Source organism: Trichosurus vulpecula, chromosome 4 (assembly GCF_011100635.1).
Source record: "Trichosurus vulpecula isolate mTriVul1 chromosome 4, mTriVul1.pri, whole genome shotgun sequence".
Lineage (NCBI taxonomy): Eukaryota > Metazoa > Chordata > Mammalia > Diprotodontia > Phalangeridae > Trichosurus > Trichosurus vulpecula.
Genome location: NC_050576.1, coordinates 97,968,523 through 97,989,217, shown reverse-complemented (window position 1 = coordinate 97,989,217; position 20,695 = coordinate 97,968,523). Strand labels below are relative to the sequence as shown.

Here is a 20,695-nt window from a genome sequence, read left to right as displayed (position 1 = left end):
TTTTCCTGTATCCTCTTCAGTGTTTTGAACTATTTCTCCCTACAACTTAAGATTCTTAAATAAAAGTTAGTTTATACCTAAACAGTTCTGAAGAGTTACTCACCTACCATTTATGGTGGAAAAGATACATTCATCAAGTAGGCAATTTGAAATACAAATCTGGAGTGGGAGGGAGAATTCAGCACTACAGATGTAGTTTTAGAAACTGTGATCAAGGAGGTGATACCTAAAACTTCACAAGTGAATAAAATCACCAAAAGAGGCAAGGAAAGGCTCAGGATGGATAGGGAGTATGGTAGAGTGGAAAGCACAATAACTGGAATTAAAGGATTTAAGATTAAATCCTTTCACTGGCTTATTACCTGTGTGACTCTGATCAAGGCACAACTTCCCTGGTATTCATTTCTCATATGTAAAATGATGAGACTGGACCAAATGGTCCCTGAGATCTCTGCCAGCTCTTTTCTTATGATCCTTGAGAGCCATCAAATTAAGAGGTTACAAAAAGGAAGAAGAGAAATGTCAGTTTTCATTAGCCATGGGAGGAAGTAGGAAAAAGTCACTAGCCAAAATTATGCTGAAGGATAACATTAGTCAACCTGCAGTGGAAAGTAAAGGTATATTTGATGAAGTAAAATATATTTGACAACAATGCCTTCTGTGTCAATGTTACCCAGGTTGTTTGCATTCAGCAAAGCTAATAATTAGGACATGGTTTTCAATGCAAATTTACCTTTCTATCAACTTCTAAGATAGCTTTTCTAAGGGCACTTTCCCAGAACTAGTAAGGATTCCTCTTATTTTATATTTTATGTTATTTTATATTTTACACATTCACTTATTTAATTTCTAGTGATGAAAAGGGTGATTTGTATTTCTTTCAAATGGCAAGCGAATAATCCTTTTTTAATCATGAACTAAATCTAATTTAAGAAACCTTAAGTTATAAGGAGAACCAGTTTGAGATTTAAGATAATGTAGGAAAATAAGGAAAAATATAAAGGTTGGCTATTTAAAATGAAAAATACTTCTGAATTTTCCACCAAGACAAAAAACATATAAAATTCACATTTTAGCCAAATACACTAACATAATATATTTCAATAACACCTGAAGAAAAAATTCAGGACCATAAATTACTTTCAGGTCTATTTCTTCAAAGAAAGGCAATAATCAAAGAATAAATGGAATCGCAAATAATATATTTATGGAAATAATACACACACACACAGATTTACAGCATCTTGACCTGTGAAAATTGCCCGAAATATCCAGCATATAATATGGCAGCATTTATCAAAGTGTGGAAAATCAATAATTGCTAAATGGTAATGAAATGAGCAGTTTACAAATATCCAATCATGCATAAACTCTCATTTGAGGGTCTGCTTTTCATGTGTTTAATTAATGATCACTAAAAAGTTCAAGAATAAAATAAATATTCACTAAATGCCTACTGTGTCTGAGGCACTGAAGTTAACATTAAAAAAAAAAACCTAAACTATGTCCTCAAGCACATTACAATCTACTTGGAAAGTAGAATTAATGTAATTAAGATATGGTCATATGATACCAAATTGTTTATTAGACAAACACTAAGACAGCCATTATTCCTTAAGACAATTTCACAATTCTGATTCATCTTCCTGAACACTCTTTTTTGTCAGTCCTTTTTTCAAAAGAGTTTCCTAGCCCACTTTTCATGGAACACAGTTGTTATTGTTCAGTCATTCAGTTATGTCCAACTCTTTATGAACCCATGGTCCATACTTGCAGAGGTTCCCAAACTTTTTTGGCCTATGGTCTTTTCTAAAGAAAAAAAATTACTTGGCACCTCCCTGGAAATCTACTTTCTTTTACCCTTTCAGAGTTGTTTGTTTTTTTTAATTTGCATCATTTCAAATTACTACCAATCCCCTGAATTGTTCCAGCACCCCGCAGGAGGTGGTATCATGATCCATAGCATGCCAGGCCCTTCTATCCTCCACTAGCTCTTCAAGTCTGTCCAAGTTCATGTTTGTTGTTTCCCTGACACACTCTATCAATACCATCCTCTGCCAACCCCTTTTCCTTTTGCCTTCAATTTTTCCCAACATTAGGGTCTTTTCCAGTGGGTCTCATCTTCTTCTTATGTGGCCAAAGTATTTAAGCTTCAGCTTCAATATTTAACCTTCCAAAAGTCTGAAATAATTTCTTTAAGTATTGATTGATTTGATTTCCTTGCTGCCCAGAGGACTCTCAAAACTCTTCTCTTGCACCATGACTCCAAAGCAACAATTCTGTGGTGCTCAGCTTTCCTTATAGTCCACCTCTCACAGCCATACATTGCTACTGGAAAAACCGTAGTTTTGACTATATGGACCTTATTCAGGTCTCTGCGGTCTCTGCTGTCTCTGCTTTTTAGTATACTATTTAGATTTGTCATAGCTTTCCTTCCAAGGAGCAAGTGTCTTTTAATTTCATGGCTGCAGTTGCCACCTGCAATGATCTTTGAGCCCAAGAATATAAAATCGGACACTGCTTCCATTTCTTCTCCCTCTATTTGCCAGGAAGTGATGGGACCAGTTGACAGGATCTTAGTTTTTTTGATGATAATCCTCAAGCCAGCTTTTATACTCTCCTCTTCACCCTTGTCAAGAAGCTTCTTAATTCTTTACTTTTTGCCATCAAAGGGGTCTTATCTGAATATCTGAGATTGTTGTTATTTCTCCCAGCAACCTTACTTCCAGCTTTTTACTCATCCAGCCTGGGATTTCACATGCCGTACTCTGCATATAAGTTTAATAAATGAGGTGACAATATACAGCCTTGTACCCCTTTTCCAATCTTAAACCAATCAGTTGTTCCATGTTTAGTTCTGTTACTTCTTGGCCCACATACATGTTCCTCAGATATGTAAGATGATCTGGTATTTCCATCTCTTTGAGGACTTGACACATTTTGTTGTGATCCACAACATCCAAGGCTTTTACTACAGTCAAGGAAGCAGAAGTAGGTGTTTTTCTGGAGCTCCCTTGCTTTCTCCATAATCCAGCAAATGTTGGCAGTGCAGTCTCTCTTTTTGAAAATTAGCCTGCTTTTCTGATAATTCTCAATTTACATATTGCCGAAGGCTAGCTTACAGAATCTCAAGCATGATCTTAGCCTAGAACAAAAAGTACTGTTTTTTCCGAAGGCAGATTTCTAGCTTTATACACCACTAATGACCTAGGATAACCAAGTATTATAGACTACAATTTACTCACACTCCTCAAACACCCCTTGTATTTTCCCACCAATGTCCTTTCGTTCAAACTACAGTCCCTGACTTGAAAGCCATTTCCCCACTTAAGGAAAGCATAATCATCTATCAAGGTCTTACCCATAACCCACCTCTCCTTTAGGCTTTCAATGGTTACTCTAGTCTAATAAAATCTTATTCTTGAATTTGATTCCTCCTCTCAACTCTATAATACCATTTAAAGAGTGTTCAGAATTGAAAATCTTGGTGGTAACTGACTCTTCATGCTCTCTTAACTCTCATGTCTAATCAATTACTAAACCCTATGAATTCCATCTCTGCAACATCTCTCACACCTTCCTCTATTCCCACTACCAACACTGTAGAAAAAGCCTTCATTATCACCCATTTAGGCAGCTGCTACAACCAACTAACAAATTCTCCAACCTTTAGTCTCTCCGCCTTCCAAACCACCCTTTATAACACTGCCAGAAAAACATTCTTTATGTTCAGATTAGGTCATGGTGGTCCTCTGTTCAAAACCCTTCAGTTGCTCCCTATTGCCTATCAGTTATTCATATGGCAGCTAGGTAGCAGAATAGACAGCACACTGGCCTGGAGTTAGTAAGCTCTGAGTTTGAATTCTGCTTCAAGCATTTACAAGCTGTGTGACCCTGGTCAAGTCACTTAACTTCTCATTGCTTCAGTTTCCTCATCTGCAAAATGTAGATATTAATAGCACCTACCTCCCAGGGTTGTTGTGAAAATCAAACAGAATAATATTTATAAAGTGCTTTGAAAGGCTTAAAACATTATGTAAATACTAGCTAAAAATAATAATAACATTAAAAGTTCTAACTCAGACTGGCATCCAAGGCCCTCCACTATCTGATACCAAAATACCTTTCCAAACTTATCAATTTGGTGGCTCACTCTTATTTCCAGGACCAAATATAAAGTCTTGTTTCAGGACCTGCAATCTCTTCACAACCTGCTCTGGTCCTACCTTTCCAGACTTCCACTTTACTTCCTTCAACACTACAATCTAGCTACAAGGGTCTGCTTGCTGTTCTCACACATGCCTCTGCACTGGCTGTCTCTAAGGTCTGCAGTATCTTCCCTCCAATTTCCACCTCTTGGTTTGCTTTGCTTCCTTCCACAAAAATTCTTTTCCAATTCTGCAGCTGCTAGTGTCTTTCCCTCTGAGATTACTTTCTATATATTATATATATGCACACACATATATATTTATATATATATATATATACATATATATATATGTATATTCACCCCTAATTATGTCATTATCTCCCCCATTAGAATCCAAGTTCCTTGTTCTTGCCTTTCTTTGTATCCTCAGTGCCTATTGGTAACCAGGCACCAGAAGCAGTTTCTTCTGAAATTTCACATAGCACACTTTGGTAATAACTTTTTTCTATACAGACCACATATTATTCTATATCTATTTCTGTATTTATCATTTTCCCTTACCAGACTATAAATGTCACTAAAGTCAAGGCTTATCTTATCTAAGTGTTCTCCTTCCATGCCTTATGCATAGCAGACACTCAAGCAATATTTGGCAATTAAATTATTTACACTTGACATGGGGTATATAAAGGATCTGTAAAAACACAAAGATGGAGGGAGCTTAATTTAACACAAAGAAAAAAAGTAAGCTAAAAATAGCACATGTTCTAAAATGTCTCTCTCCACAAAACAAACCATTCTTCAAACTACTCAGTAATATCTTTATGAAAGCGTAGGTCAGAGCAGAAAGGGCTGACTGCAAGATCACCATCTGAAATAATCAATTTAAATTCTTCTTTATATCTCTACATACACACTCAACTAGGTATAGAAATCTATCTTACCTTACAGGAAAGTAGGAGGGGAAGAGGATAAGAGAAGGGGGGAGGGTGCCATAGAAAGGAGGACAGATTGGGGGAGTGGATAGTCAGAAGTAAAACACTTTTGAGGAGGGACAGAGTAAAAGAAAAGAGAGAATAGAATAAATGGGAGGAAGGGGGAGATAGAATCAAGGAAAATACAGTCAGTGATAATAACTGAAAAAAAAATTTTTGATGTTTCTCTCATAAAGGCCTCATTTCTTAAACATATAGAGAACTGAGTCAAATTTATAAAAATAAGAGCCATTCTTGAATTGATAGATGATCAAAAAATGAACAATTTTCAGATAATCAAAGCTATCTATAGCCATATGAAAAAAATGCCCTAACTCACTACTGATTGAAGAAATTCAAGTTAAAACAATTCTGAGGTACAACTTAATACCTATCAGATTGGCTAGTAGGACAGAAAAGGTAAATGACAAATGTTCCAGAGAATGTGGGAAAAATGAGACATTAATGCACTGTTGGTGGAGCTTTGAACTGTTTCAACCATTCTGTATAATTTGGAACTATGCCCGAAGGACTATAAAACCATATATATATACCCTTTTACCTAGCAATATCACTACTAGGTCTGTATCCCAAAAGACATAAAAAATAAAATAAAAAGGAAAAGGACCTATATATACAAAAATATTTATAGCAGCTCTTTTCTGGAGGGCAAAGAACTGCAAATTGAGAGGATGCCCATCAATTGGGGAGTGGCATGACAAACTGTGGTATGTGGTTGTCATAGAATACTATTATGCTATAAGAAATGCTGAGCACGATAGTCTCAGAAAAACCTTGAAAGACTTACATAAGCTGATGCAAAGTGAAATGTACGGTCGACTACACTCTATATCAGCCATATTAATCAATACTCTTTTAGACAGTATAATGTTGGAATATTGCTGTGGTGTAGGAAACATTGAGCTGGTGGACTTAGAAAAATAGGGAAAGACTCAGACTGATGAAGGAAGAGATTATCTTCCCTCAGAGAAACAGAGGACAAATAAGTATAGTATAGTCTTACATAGATGCATATGACTGTATATGTCTCTAAGTATATGTAGATGTATGTGTGTATATACATATTTGTGTGTATATGTGTATATATGTATGTATGTATAAAGTGAAATACTGTGTACAAAGTAACAGCAATACTGTAAGATGATTGGCTTAGCTATTTTCAGCAATACAATGATCCAAGACAACTCTGAAGGACTTATGATGAAAAATGCTATTCATCCCAAGAGAAAGAACTGATGGAGTCTGAATACAGATTGAATCATATGTTTTTACTTTATTTTTCTTGAGGGTTTTTTTTTGGTCTATGTTTTCTTTCACAACATGACTATTATGAAAATGTTTTGAGCAGCTACACATGTATAACCTATATGGAATTACTTGCCTTTGCAATGAGAGGGGGTGGAGAGGGAAGAAGGGAGAAAATTTGGAGCTCGAAGTTTTAAAAATGGATGTTAAAATCGTTTTTACGTGTAACTGTGAAAAAATAAAATCCTAAATAAATAAATTTCTCCTTATGATAATATTAGGCAATAACAGATATGGCAATGTATACAAATAAAATACACAAAAAGGTCCTAAAATTCAAGAGATATAACTGACAGTATCACTACTTAGTCTAATCTACATATGAAGGGTTTTTTAAAATCTAGAATAATTGGAATACTGATTATTTACAAAGCAAAAAAATCCATTTCCAGAAAAGTGAAAATTAAATATTATTACCTAAACCATAAAAATTTGCTGATACAGACTTATAATCAACTTTTATTACAATAAACAATGTAAAAGTCAATTACTCAGGGACCATGCCAATGACTTTTCATTGCACAGCTTTTAAAATATTTCAACACCTATTAGGTACCTATGCACAGAAAGAAAAAGGAAATAATCTCGAATACATTAATATTCCTCATTTATCTATGTTGTGATAAAAGAATGAAACTGTTATCATTCCCTTTATTCAAGTTATCTGTGGATTTTATTTACTCCTAATATTTATTGTTACTACAATCAATCTAGGATCAAATAAGGGAAATAATTTTGCATCAAATTTCTAACTCAACAACTCAGCTTTTTATTGCTAGCTAGGTACTTCAGTGAATAGAGGACCAGGCCTGAATTCAGAGAGACTGAAATTAAAATCTGGCCTCGGTCCAGACTTTGACACTAACTAGCTGTGTGCAAATCACTTAATCTCTGTTTGCCTCAGCTTCCTCAACTGTAAAATAATAAAATACTAGCACCTATCCCTCCCAGGGTTGTTGTGAGAATTCAATGAGATAAATGTAAAATGCACAAGTGTCTGGCATGTTAGCTAGTAGCAGTAGCAGTTTCTTCTCTTTATTTCACAAAAACTTTGAAATGAATGGACTGATTCTGACTTAACAAGGGTGTCAAAAATAATACTAAATTTGTGGGTTTGTCACTTAAAAACAAAAATAATTTTCAAATTAATAGGATATTAGGATAATAAAGTTACAGCTGTAAAGAATCTTAGAGGTCATTTAGTCCAACCCCTTCATTTTACATATGGGCAAAATGAGGCCAGGGAGGAGTAACTTCCTCAAAGTCAGACAGAAAATTGCAGTCCAAATCTGGTGGTCAGGAGAGAAATTAGGACTGGAAAAAGAAAATGAGAATCATTCACATAGATGAATCCATGGAAGTTGGATCATCAAAATAGTACAGAAGAAGAAGAGTCCTGTAGGATAGCCATACTTATCAGATGTGACCTAGAAAAAGATTTAGCAAAGGAAAATGAAGAGTGCTCTGACAGAAGAATCAGAAGACAATAGCATCATGAGAACCCAGATAGAAAAAAGTATCAAGGAAAAGAGGAAAATCAATACTGTCAAAGGTTGCAAAAGAGTCATAAGGATGAGGATTGAGAAAAAGCTGCTAGATTTGGCAATTAAGAGATCACTGATAACTTTAGAGTGAGTTGTTTCAGTTAAATTATGAGATCAGAAGCCAGACTGAAGAGAGTTTTAAGAGAATAAAAGGAAAAGTGGAATCATTGATTATAGATGATCTTCTCAAGAAAGTTAGCCCAAAAAGGGAGAAATACTCTAGCTAGGGAGGACAGATGGATTAAGTAAAGATTTTTGAGGATGAAGGAGAAATAGGCATATTTGTAGGCAGTAGGGAATCAGCCAGTAGTCAGGGATAATTGAAGTTAAGGAATGTAGTAGGGATTACAGAGGGGAAAATCTGTTATAGAGTGGTTTGCCTTAGTAAGGAGTAGGGCCACCACTTTATGTGAAACAGGGGTAAAGGAGAAAGTTGCAGAAGGCATCTGGGAAACATGATATGTGGAGAAGGGAAGAGACTGCTCTCAATCAATGGCATCAATTTTTTCAGTGAAGTATGAGGCAAGGTTCTCAGCTGAGACGTGAGGGGACAGGAAGCTGTGGAAAGTTTAAAGAGGGATAAACAGGTTTGTAATAACAGCTGCAGTGAGTGGAATAGTGAGTCAATTAGGGAGATGAAAAAAAATTGCCTTGCAGCAAGCCTGGTTGAGATTATGAAACAAATTTTCAGTGGATCAAGTCAACATAATTTTGTGATTTTCTCTAGCTTTATTCAGCAGTGTATGCATAAGAGTGAAGGCAATGGATGGTAGGAGTGATGTATAGCTGAACCTTGGCAGGGTAAATTCCTCAATGGGATAAGGGGACAAGGGATTCAAAGGAAGAAGCACTGAACTGGTTCACTAAGGTGCTAAGATAGAGAAGGGAAGAGAATGTAGCCAATGCAGAAGTGATGGCCTGGGAAAGAACTAAGGTGTTTGGTCTATTGGTGATCATGATGAGGATGAAAAATAGTTTTGAGGGTTACAAGCCAGAGGGAGAGATAAAATGACAAGACTGTGATCTAATAAAGGAATTTCAAAGTTTATAAACATGGAGCTGAAACATTTGTGGACAACACAAATATAAGGAGTATGACTCTCTGTGTATAGCTGAGGTGGAGGAATATATTGGTTGTGGGAAATGACCAAGTTGAGGAACTAGGAAGTTATGACCTTTGAGGGAGTATAGTTATGATGTTTGAAGGAGTATAGTAAAGTCCCCTAGCATCAGGGCAAGAAGTGGGAAAGAGAGAATGACTGTGAGCTAGGCAATGAACTCATTAGATAAGTAGACAGCAGCTACCAGAATCATGATAAGTATGGATTGTATGAACCTCAGAGGAAGAGAGGTTAATGGAAGATGGTGGTAGAGGGAGAGACTGAAAATGGCAACAAGAAGCAAGGAGGTAGTTCAACTCCCCCATCAGGACCAATGTGGGGTTAAGAGTGAAAAACAAGAGTGAAAATACTAGAAAGGATAGGGAAGGAAGGGAGAGACAGAAAAAGAGAAGAGAGGAAGAAAAGGAAGGAATAAAGGAAAAGATTTAATAAGCATCATACCATGGGCCATGTGCTGTGCCAAGTACTTCACAAATATTATCTTATTTGATTCCCCAGCACAACCCTAGGGGGTAGATACCATTATCCCCATTTTACAGTTGAAGAAACTGAGGCAGACAGAGGTTAAGTCATTTGCCCATGGGCACACAGCTAGTAAGTGCCTGGGGTTGCTATTGAACTGAGGCCTCCCTGACTCCAAGTACAGTGCATTATCATCAGAAGTGAGCAGGTCTCAGTAAATATAAGATGCAAAAAACAAAAAAGGAAAAAGTTTAAGATGAAAGCTAGCTATTCATGGACCAAGCACTCCAAAGAGTACAGTGGAAATGGTAGATAGCTTTGAAGTGAGATATTCGTAGGGATGAGTTAAAAGGGGATGGGAAAAAGAGGGAATGTTCAGTGTAATTGCCAAGAAGGGAGTTTGAATAACGTCTGCCAGGTGTTCAAAATCACCTAGATAGGGAGAGAAAAAAAATTGTGGGGGGGTGGGGCAATATGTTAATGTTAATCATTGACAAATAAGTTCCGGTAGGTTATCATTGTACATAGAGATTCATCATTGGTAGAGATTTTGTCTCAAGACATTAGGCAATAGTGTGTAGCGGGAAAGAGGGATGGGAGGTGCCACTTACACTGTAACATGCTGCTTCCTCCTAAGTCCATCAAATCCTTCACAGAATTTAACACATTACCAGTCAGACTAAATATTTAGTGAGTGGGGGTGGGGGTGAGAAATATCTTACAGAATAAAAAGGGTATTTTGAAACATACTATAATTTAATGTGAAACAGATGTGGAAGGAACTTTATTAACGAAGAGGCTGTGTTCCAATGATAGACTTTCAGAAACTGTGAATCAGGAGGTGAAAATGATTTAGAAGATAAAGAGGTTGTTCTCCAAGGAAGAAGAAGAATATATTAAGTACTAGCTAAAATAATTTCAAATGTATCAGAAAACATCAAATTGTGCATCTGAATCCTGGAGCAGAGAGGCAGAAAGGGTTACAAGAGGTTCCCCCACCCCATCCCCACCCTCCCCTGTCCTCTGCTCAGGGAGGGAAAAAGGGGCAAGAGAAGGTCCTCCAAGAATTAGCCTATGCTAACCTACCTGAGACAAGGTGAGTGATGTAAATTATGCAATAGGCAGCTGTTAACACAACAAAAGATTTTTCATTCCCCAGCATCTCCAGAGACTAGTAGTCCAGCCACTCAACTCCTGCCTATTTCTTCAACCCTCAACCACCACCAATTTCCAGGGAAGCCAGAAGGCCTTCAGTAAAGAGAGACTCTGGAGACCTACAAATGTCCATTTTGACTCTCCTTCCCTAACCATCAGCTCACCTTTGGTCTTAAAAGTAAGCAAATTATTACTGTACTCCCCCCACCCATACCCCCCCAAAAAGAGAGACTTACCAGTTAGTACTGAAAAATCAATAATCTTTGAACATTAAACAAAGCTTTCCATTACAGTAGAGAGAGAAAGCTTAAAATGCAAATAACTAAAGTAGAATATAGACCGAAACTTATTCATAGTAGAGTACAAGCATTCAAATGAGTATTGATACCAGGCCCCTTCTTATTTTGACAGCATGTGTTTATCAGTGAGGCATTTGGGTCCCTGAAAAAGGGAAGGGGATCAAAGTATGCAATTATACATGAATGAGGAGAAAAAGAGAAGGACAGGGAAGCTGAAAGACCATCTGTAGGTAGGGCACTGGATCTGGAGTCTGGAAGACCTCAGTTGAATCCTGCCTCAGATACTCACTTAGCTGTGTGACCCCCTAAGCAAGTCACTTAACCTCTCTATGTCTCAGTCAACTGTAAAATGAGGTAGTTAGCCTTGAAGGTCCCCTCCAGCTCTAAATTTATGATCCTATGAATTTTAAAATTTTGTGAATGATAGGTACAATTTATCTTCAACTGTGCTCAAATAATAGAAACTGTGGAGAGCGGTATTTCTGTACAGTGAATAAACATATCGTTTGGTAAGGCCACTGCCATGGTGTTGTATAATGAATTCATCACCACCTCAATGTAATTTTAAAATGGTTGGGGCTGGGGGGAGGCAAAGTCATCATGATTGGGGAGGTGGTTTTTAAACTGCTGTAACAAAGATTCTTCCTCAGATGATTTGTAAATTAAGGAATCATAATATTACTAGATGACTAAAGACAAATTAGGTACTACAATCATTTTAAAAACAGAGAATAGGTAGGACACCAGGAATGATGAATTTTACTTCATAAACTTGTCTCTAAGCTTTAAATATCCAGGATGATATTCATCCTGATTTTCTATAACTAACTTCAACCAATATTTAAATAGCTTGTAAACAAAAGAAACTAGATAACTAATGATCTTGAGTGACTACATTGATAAATTGCCAAAATCAGGAAAGTAGAAGGAAAGTGGTTAAAAATGGCGAATAGCATGCACAATGTTGCACCAGAAACGAATCTAATCCCTTCTTCTAAACTCAGTTCTCTTGGCAATGATTAGTTCTACTTTTAGGAACAGAGCTCTATAAAGTCCTTATTTAACAAAAGAAAAAGAAAGAAAGAAAGCCTATTTTTTCAAGTTTTCTTTGACTTTTCAACATTTAGGGTTTTCTTGGCAAAGATACTGGAATGGCTTGCCATTTCCTTCAGCTCATTTTGCAAATGAGGAAACTGAGACAAACAGGGTTAAGTGACTTGCCCAGAGTCACACAGCTAGTTAAGTGCCTAGGCCAGATTTGAACTTGTCCTCCAGACTCCAGGCCCAGCTGCCCCAAGAAAGACTACAGACCCTAAGTAAAGTCAAACACCAAAGAGGAAGATATTTAGACCTGTTACTGTTTTATTACTAGTATTTGGAAGTAAACCCCAACAACTAATTTTTATTAAAAGTCACATGAAAACTAATAGCATTATGAAAAGGCACTTTCCATTAGAAGATAGGAAATTAAGATTTACCTAAAGATAAAGTGCTTAAATTCTGTTTTATTCACTTACAAACTGCAGTACTTAACATTTTAGATTGCTGCAAAGGCAAAAATTTTCTAATCTGACTACATAAACAGTTTGTGGCAGGGAGCTTTGATTTACCACAAAGAGAAAAAAAGTCAAACTGCTTAAAAATTAAGGGATACTTCTTGGCCATTTGTACTCTCCCCAACTAACATTCATGAAATATATTCTCTACATTCAAAGTACCCTCTTTGAATCAGAAATAACTGAATGAATGAATATGAAAGATGAAAAATGCTTGAGGATGACAATCACCTCAAGCAGATTAAGCAGTTCTCAGAGTTTTAGTAGTGCCATAGTTGTGATACTGTGAATTGAGCTGTTCTATACTAAATTTTTAATTCTAATCTATACCTTTAGTCTGCAAGAGGGTCAATCAGATAAAGTACACATAATCTGATTCATTTCATTCAAACATCCTAAAGAAAAAAATGAGATGAATAATACAGAAATTTAATGTATCCTAAAAAAAACTAATTCTTAAAACATGGCAAATATTATTTAAGAATATAATACAAAATATTATACAAATATAATATTTTTGCAGAAATACTGATTTTTAAATTTTAGTATTCGAGGAAAGATACTAAATCATACCCTTAGACCAAGAGACCCTGCTTACCTGGGCTCACCCGCTAAAAGAGTTTAATGAAAGCATAAAAAAAAATTCATAATATTATTTATAATACTAAAACACTATTACAAGAAAAATGTGCCCAAAGATTGGGGAATGGAACAAAATGTTGAATATGAATATAATGGAAATATTATTGTGCCACAAGGAAAGAAGAGTATTAAAAATTCAGGGAAACAGAGTAAGTCTAATATGATGTAAGGCAGAGTGAATAAAGCAGAGCCAGAAAAAATAATTTATAAATTTCAACATGCATTAAAAGGCAAAAACTCAGGTCAAATACAAGTCAATGCTGGTATCAAATAACTGAAGTTATGACACAATTCTTCTTTTCCAAAAACAATCAGTACAAACTCACAATTATCGTGGGTAATTTTGCTTAACTGTTTTGGAGAAATTTTACTGGCAGAGTATGGTAGTTGGTGCCTGCTCAAAAGCATCTACTCTGTAAAACCAAAAGGAATCAATGAGAAATCAATTCAGGCTGAACTCTAGTCATACATCTCATTTATAAAACATGTTATAATATTATATACTGTTTGCAACCTCATTTTAGTATCACACTAAAGAAATATTAAGAATATCTGATGTAGCAAATTTAAACACAACCTGTTTTGTAAAATTGATATTCCAAGGGATAAATATTTGGAGTTGGATAAAAGTGGGAGGGCTGACAAGATGTTTGTGCAGCTTTGGGCAGCTGTAGTTACACTCTACATTTTTGAAATAGCAAAAGCTAAAAACAATCAAGAGGAACAAAGCCTGAAAGAAATTCGGGAACCATTTTGACAAGCTTGCTTCCGAAGTGACTACTGTAATTGATCAGAATTTAGACTACTTTTTTTTTAAACCTAAATCTGACTTCTACAGAAACTGAAAGGGCTAGAGTCATAAATTTACATTACACTGAAAATTCCTTTTCAAAAGTATACTAAAAGAAAAAAAACTAAGGTCTTAACAACTGCTTCCATCACTTCCTGGCAAACAGGGGGAGAAGTGGAAACAGTAGTCAGACTTTACATTCTTAGCCTCAAAGTTCACTGGAGATGGTGATTACAGGCCATGAAAGTAAAAGATGTTTGCTCCTTGGAAGGAAAACTGTGGCAAATCTGGACTGCATACTAGAAAGCAAAGATGACACCCTGCTAAAAATAAGGTCCATATAGTCAAAACTATGGTTTTTCCAGCAGCAGTGTATGGCTGCAAAAGTTGGACTATAAGGAAAACTGAGCACCACAGAACAGACATTTTGGAATCATGGTGCTGGAAAAGATTTTTGAGAGTCCCTTGGACAGCAAAGAGATCACATGGGTCAATACTTAAAGAAATTAGTTCAGAGTATTCAGGCTAATGGAAAGTCAAATACTGAAGCTAAAGCTTAAATACTTTGGCCACATAAGAAAAAGATAGGACTCACTAGAAAAGACCCTAATGCTGGGAAAAACTGAAAGCAAAAGGAAAAGGGGATGGCAGAGGATGAGATTGATGGAGAGCATCGTAGAACCAACACACATGAACTTGGACAGACTTGGAGAGCTTGGAGGATAGAAGGGCCTGGCATGCTATAGTCCACAAGATCATAAAGAACAGGACAAGACTAAAAGACTGAACAAGAACAAAAAGACAAAAGTAGGAATATGAAGCAGGCAATGATAATGAAAACATTTTTAATGGAAAGAAGTACAAAAATTTTTACTTTACATATTTTAATACTGTATAATTTTTTTTTCAGTTAGAGACATTATGGCATACTAGATAGGGAACTGCCTTTCAAACCTGGAACACCTAGATTCAAATGCTGTCTTGAATGCATAGTGGCTTTCTGACCCAAGGCAAGTCACTGAACTTAAATTGCAGAGAACATGTTGCTCTGCATTGGTAGGAGTTTCTTCATCTGGAATATCAATAAAATCACAGGCTCTGTACCAATCCCCATTTTTTCAGTATTTTTCCCCATTTAAAGAGACAGAATGTTAGTATTATGGCTTCTATTCAGAGCCTTCTGTATTGGTAATTAAGGTGGGACTTTCTTACAGTTTTAGAATGCTAAATTAATTGTCTTTGATTGAGTCTTACTAGGTGCAAAGCCCCAGACTGGTTAGCAAACTAGTTCACTAGTTTGAGAGAGGCAGGAAGCCCCCAGGGCCCTAAGGAGAGTTGCTAAGACCACAGCCAATAGTATGAGCCTAAATTCTGGTCCCTCAGATGACATTTGATGACTTCCAAAGACTGTATAAAAAGAGAGAAGAGAGTTGTTTGCTTGGGGCTCTGAGCCACTGTAGGAGTGGTGCCTCACTCTGGGCCAGCCTTGTTAAGAGCTCCCCAGCTCATGAACTCTGATGTTGATCCTTTTTGGTAACTACGAATTGTGATTTGGTCTGTTTAGATTGTGTATGTTTATAATTTGTTTGTATTTGCTCTGAAGTTCAGGTTGCTGACTATTCCTCCTGAACTAAGTGAATGATATTTGTATGTTGGATTAAAGTGAGACTGCTAACCCCTTAACATTACTTTCCTTAGTAAAGCAGATCAAAAGAACCTGTGCTGACAGAGTTCTTGTTGTTGGGCTTGTGTTGGTCTTTCACCCCCACAACAGGGGCTAGTGGAATTGTTGCTACACTCCTATATTTCAATCAATATAATAATCACTTTTATCTCTTCTAGCACATCTTTATAATAAGAAATTATTTTCCAGGAAAATAACAGTATTTATTTAAAACAAGAACAAAAAATTTGGAAGGATTCATCCTAGTAAAAAGTGGCAGTTCCCAACACTACAGAATAGCAAAAAAAACTTTATTTTGCAGTGGAAACATAGTAAAACCTTCCTAACCCACAAACATCCTGATCTCTGATCACATTACTCAAGTATCTATCTCCTTCTCAGAAAATATATAATGGCAAAAGACAAGAAGTTCTACTAGTAGTAATATTTTGCTATTATTACAAATTACTGACTAGTGATATAGTATATATAGTATAGAGAAAGAGTGCCCACATCAAACATCCAAGGATCTGACTACAAATTCTGGCTGTATGACTCCCTACCTATAATGACTTTGAGCAAACCAATTTCTCTGACCCTTAGTTTCATCATCTGTATAAAGGTTGGTCTTTGGTTGCACTCAGTGTTGCCAACTGAACCAAGGGGGTAGGGGGAGAGGGAATCATACAGTTAAATGGTAACAACAGTTTGGCTCAAATATTAAAATATACATTCAAAAATGTAATACTATATAAAAGGCACTAAGGACAAACAAGTTCATAAATTAGTCCAATTCAGTCTCTAGATCCTCCCCCACAGCTCCCTGCCACTATGGGTACCAGAGATGCTTTGCTTATTCTTGTAGCAAAAGTTATTTTATTGAGATGGGGGGGAAAGGTATTTAAAATTCACCATCCTGGATAATGGGTAAAGGAGAAAAATGGGGAGAGAGGGAAAGGGTTCAGAAACTGCGTGAATTGAACAAATCAAAAGAGTAATTCAGATTTTGTTTTAAAATGCAAATAAAAATGAAATTTGATGATTATTCAAGATCATTTTAAACTATTTCACATGAACCTATATCCTGCTTTAAAACAAAACATTGGTTTTCTTAAAGTCATATTTAAAAGTAAGTTTCTTAAACATACAAAATACAATTGGGATATACACTCTAACATTCTGCTTATGTCATTTTTTAAAATGATAACTTTAATCATACATAAATATGGTATACGGACTATACAGTAGACTATTTTTCTTAACAGAAAAAAAAAAAACCTCAATTTTGTTTTAATGCAACCATAGGAAGTTAATGTACCATGATAAAAAGCACGGACAAAATGACTGACTCCCTAGGTGGTCCTATCCTCTCTTTTCAATTTGTTTTTAGGTCTCTATCAGGTCTTCAGCTATACATCAGGTCATCCTAAGGAACCTTTTAGGGCATGCCATCTATCCCATTTTTTTCCCCCTAAACCAGAAAGTTTCAGGCCTTTTACATTGTTACATCTTAGTTTTGGTTTCTCTGACTGCAAAACCCGTCAATGCTAAAGATAGGTGGAGCCAATACCAGACAGCCCCAGGGGTCTGTGGGAGATGTAGTCCTACTGACTTGCTCTTCCGCAAAGCAAGGAAACATTTTCAGAATGGGATTTCTTGGACTCTTTAGACGTGTGTCCCTCCTTTCCTCTCCCCTCCAAGCTGCTGAATCATACTTCCCACATGTACCCCAATATACAATGAGATTTATATTAAATAGGAGATGCCCTATTTAGAGAACTGAAAGAGAAACTATGCATTCTTTGGAGCCCACTGGAGACAGAAAGGGGGGGGGGTCCCTTCGACCCGGAAGACACAAATTAACTTCGGTTTTGCATGGTCAATTGTTCCCATATTTTTTAGTAACACCTCCCCCTAACTCCCTGATAGGTCCTCTCCTCGGACACACTGTGTCCTTCCCCTTTCCTTCCTCTTAAGTCAAGAAGATTATAGCAATTCTTTTATTCAATTCAACTGAATATTTATAACTTGTGTCATTTATTAGCTTGAACTAAACTAGCAGGGCTTTAATCTCATAATATTTAACATTTTGCACGTTTGTCTGATCAATTCAATATAGATTTATAAAGTATCTACTAAAGTGCCTACTACGTACAGGGAGGGCATTGTGCTCTTCGACTAAATTGGTTCAGATGCCTGAATTCATCGATCAGTCTCTGTATCTCATAAAGTATGGAAAACACTGCCTTACACAACATAAAGTGGCATATTTATTGATCAATTTATATGCTTTTAAAAACATACATGATTTACATTCAGTACTTTACACTTATTACCCCTACAGTCATCCAAACAAGATACCTTGCCCTCTACACCTACCACAATATGCTGCCTCCTCTAAAATGAAAGGTCTTTGCAGGCTCGTTGTGTACACAGGGTGGCCCAAGAGTCTCATGGCAGTTCTAGGTTTTAATAGCTTACACAGGATGCCCCAAAAGACTCATGGCATTTTAAACTAATAAAGCCTAAGTTACTATAACCTAAAACTACAATAAAGACTTTGGGGCCATTAACACTTGAAATTTCGATTCTTGGGTTATTAAAGCTTAAAAGTACACTAAGATTTGGAGGCCACCCTATATAATCCTCTACATATGAATGGGCATTTGAACCCTTCATAGAAGTCTTCTCAGAACTTGAATAACCAACCACCTTTTCATTTCTCTAGGACATTCCTAACCCTTAATCACCAATATATCTTGAAATCAGTGAGGTTTGGAAAAGCAGCTGGAAACATGGCTTTACAGAAAGAGAATATGTTTAACCTTTCCACCCTGACATAGGCTATAGGAATATGGCCTCCATATTAGAAATATTAGGAATACACATTCTCCCTAGTATGCCTATATATATGTATTATATAAGGAATTCTTCATATACACAGAAATGTATATTCCTATATATTCAGAGGGGGGATATTCTTCATATATATAGGAATACATATTCTTCCTATACAGGAATTATATGAATTCTTATATATGTATATATGTATGTATATATGTACATACACACACTTCTATATATTAAATATAGCCTTGCTATATTTATAACAAAGAAAAGAACTGCTTCTACATCTGGAACTCCAAAAGTACTGTACGAAGGAAGAAGGTGCTGGCAGTGGGTGGCAGGGAGGGACCCACCTCTGGGCCGCCTCCTCCGGGCTACGTACCCCCTATTTCTGAACCAGCCCTAGATCCCGAGTGCGTCCAGTTTTGGTCCGGCTCCTGGCCCTCCTCTATCCCTCAGGCTGGGGCCTCAGCTCCGCCTTTGCCCTTCCACCTCCCCCTCTTTTGCCCCTCTCCCACACCTAACTTATACTTGGAGTCCAGAACCCACCACTACTTTAACCCTCGCGGCCCCTCTCTCCCCTCACCCGGAGCCCGAGTTCTCTCTCTCGTCTTCCACTCTCCTCCCCCGCAGGCCGCCCCCCTCCCCTCCCCCGCCAACAAACTTCACTTTCAAGACTTGGCTGCGGCGAAACCCTGACAGCTGGCTCTAACCAATCCGCGAAGGAAACATAAGCGATGCGGCCAATGAGAGGAGGCCGGCTGAGTGGCGGGAGGCGGGACCTCGCTCAAGTTCCTTCGGTCTGGAAACCAATCGACCTGTTGCGGCCGTCGCTGCCACCGCCTCCTCTGCAGCTGCGGCAGCCGCGAAGTTTCTTGGTTACGGCGGCTGCCTCCGAGGTCCGTGACCGTTACCGAGGCCCACAACTCCTCCTCCCGTGGCCCTCACAAAAAAAAAAAAAGAGGCAGCCCCCAGAGGGGGGTGGTCGCGCCCCGCCCCGGCGTGAGGGGGCCGTGTCCTATTATCCCCTCTGCCCCCGGCTTCAGCCCTTCCCCTCCCGGGCCCGGGCCTCCTCGCTCCCTCGCCGCTCTCTTACCAGTAAGTTCAGAGTTTTCCCTCCTCCCACCTGTGTGGGACCCGACACCAGTGGGTGGCGGCGGCTCTGCGGGGTGCGGCCCGAGAAGGGCCCGCTGGGGCCGGGGGCTGTGGCTGCGAGTTCCGGAGCCGATCCGCCTCCTCACTCCCCGCCGGCCCCTTCTGGATGCTGCAGGCTGGGGCACCCGCCCGGCACACCGAGAGAAGCGTCCCGAGGGCGAGACTAGCGGCGGCCCATCTCCCTCGTCCTGCCCCTGCTGCCGCTGTCAGCAGTGTAAACATCCCGGCATCCCCGAGGAGAGAGGCGGGGCCGGCGCTTCGGCCCCTCCTCCCCACCGCCCCTCGAGGCCGCGGGATCCCCGCCCCTCCCCCCGCGCGCGCCCCGCCCCGCTTCGCAGGATCCCCGCGCGCGCACGCGCCTCACCTCGGTACCCTAATCCAACCTGGGTCCATCTGGCTCACGTGCCCCACCTGCAGAAGCTGGGACAGCACTGGGGGCAAGGGCCGGATGGGGTGCTGCACTCCGGATGCCAGCCACAGCACCCATCTTCGTTTAAGCTTGTCCCCACCCCACCCTCAGTCTCTCCCTGCTCGTACGAACGAGAAAATCAAACGAGGGATGGAGTTCAGGAAACCTGCAACAACTTTTCTAACTTCGCTCCACACAGGCGCCGGACGCTTGTTCCTGTGCGCTTGGATACCCTCAATTTGCTGAAGGCTAGTCAGTTCCCCACTGCATTACGGACGGGCTGCGTCTTAAGACTTGGGGTTTTCATCGTTTTCATTTAAATTCCCCACAGCTTACTTGAGGTAAACCGAGTTGGCGGCACACCCTTTCCTTTACAGAACCATGGACCTTTTACTGGGCTGGTTAAGCTACACCTCCTGAGTTGATATTTCCGCTGGGAAAGAAGGGATAGAGAGCAGCCTTCCAAGGGTAGTGATGAGGGTTTGGGGTGAGAGGTGCTCAACACCCCAAAGTACCGACACGCCGGGTCCTGCCGAAAGAATTCGACTCAAGCCTTCTCAGCCAAGGGAAGGGATAAAGTTTATTAAGAGTTAGCCAAATAA

At 38.6% G+C, this 20,695-nt stretch overlaps 1 protein-coding gene across 3 annotated transcripts in view; it reads right to left on the bottom strand.

Annotated features, from left to right (window-relative positions):
* Positions 1-19,995, bottom strand: part of NEK7 (NIMA related kinase 7) — a 200,820-nt gene extending 180,825 nt beyond the window's left edge. For 2 of the 3 annotated variants that reach the window (XM_036756146.1, XM_036756147.1), the window contains exon 1: positions 19,626-19,899. The gene's annotated coding sequence lies outside the window, so the exon portion shown is untranslated. Of the gene's footprint in view, positions 1-19,625 lie in introns of all 3 variants that reach the window. The other variant, XM_036756145.1, reaches the window with a different exon arrangement.
* Positions 19,996-20,695: the final 700 nt, after the last annotated feature.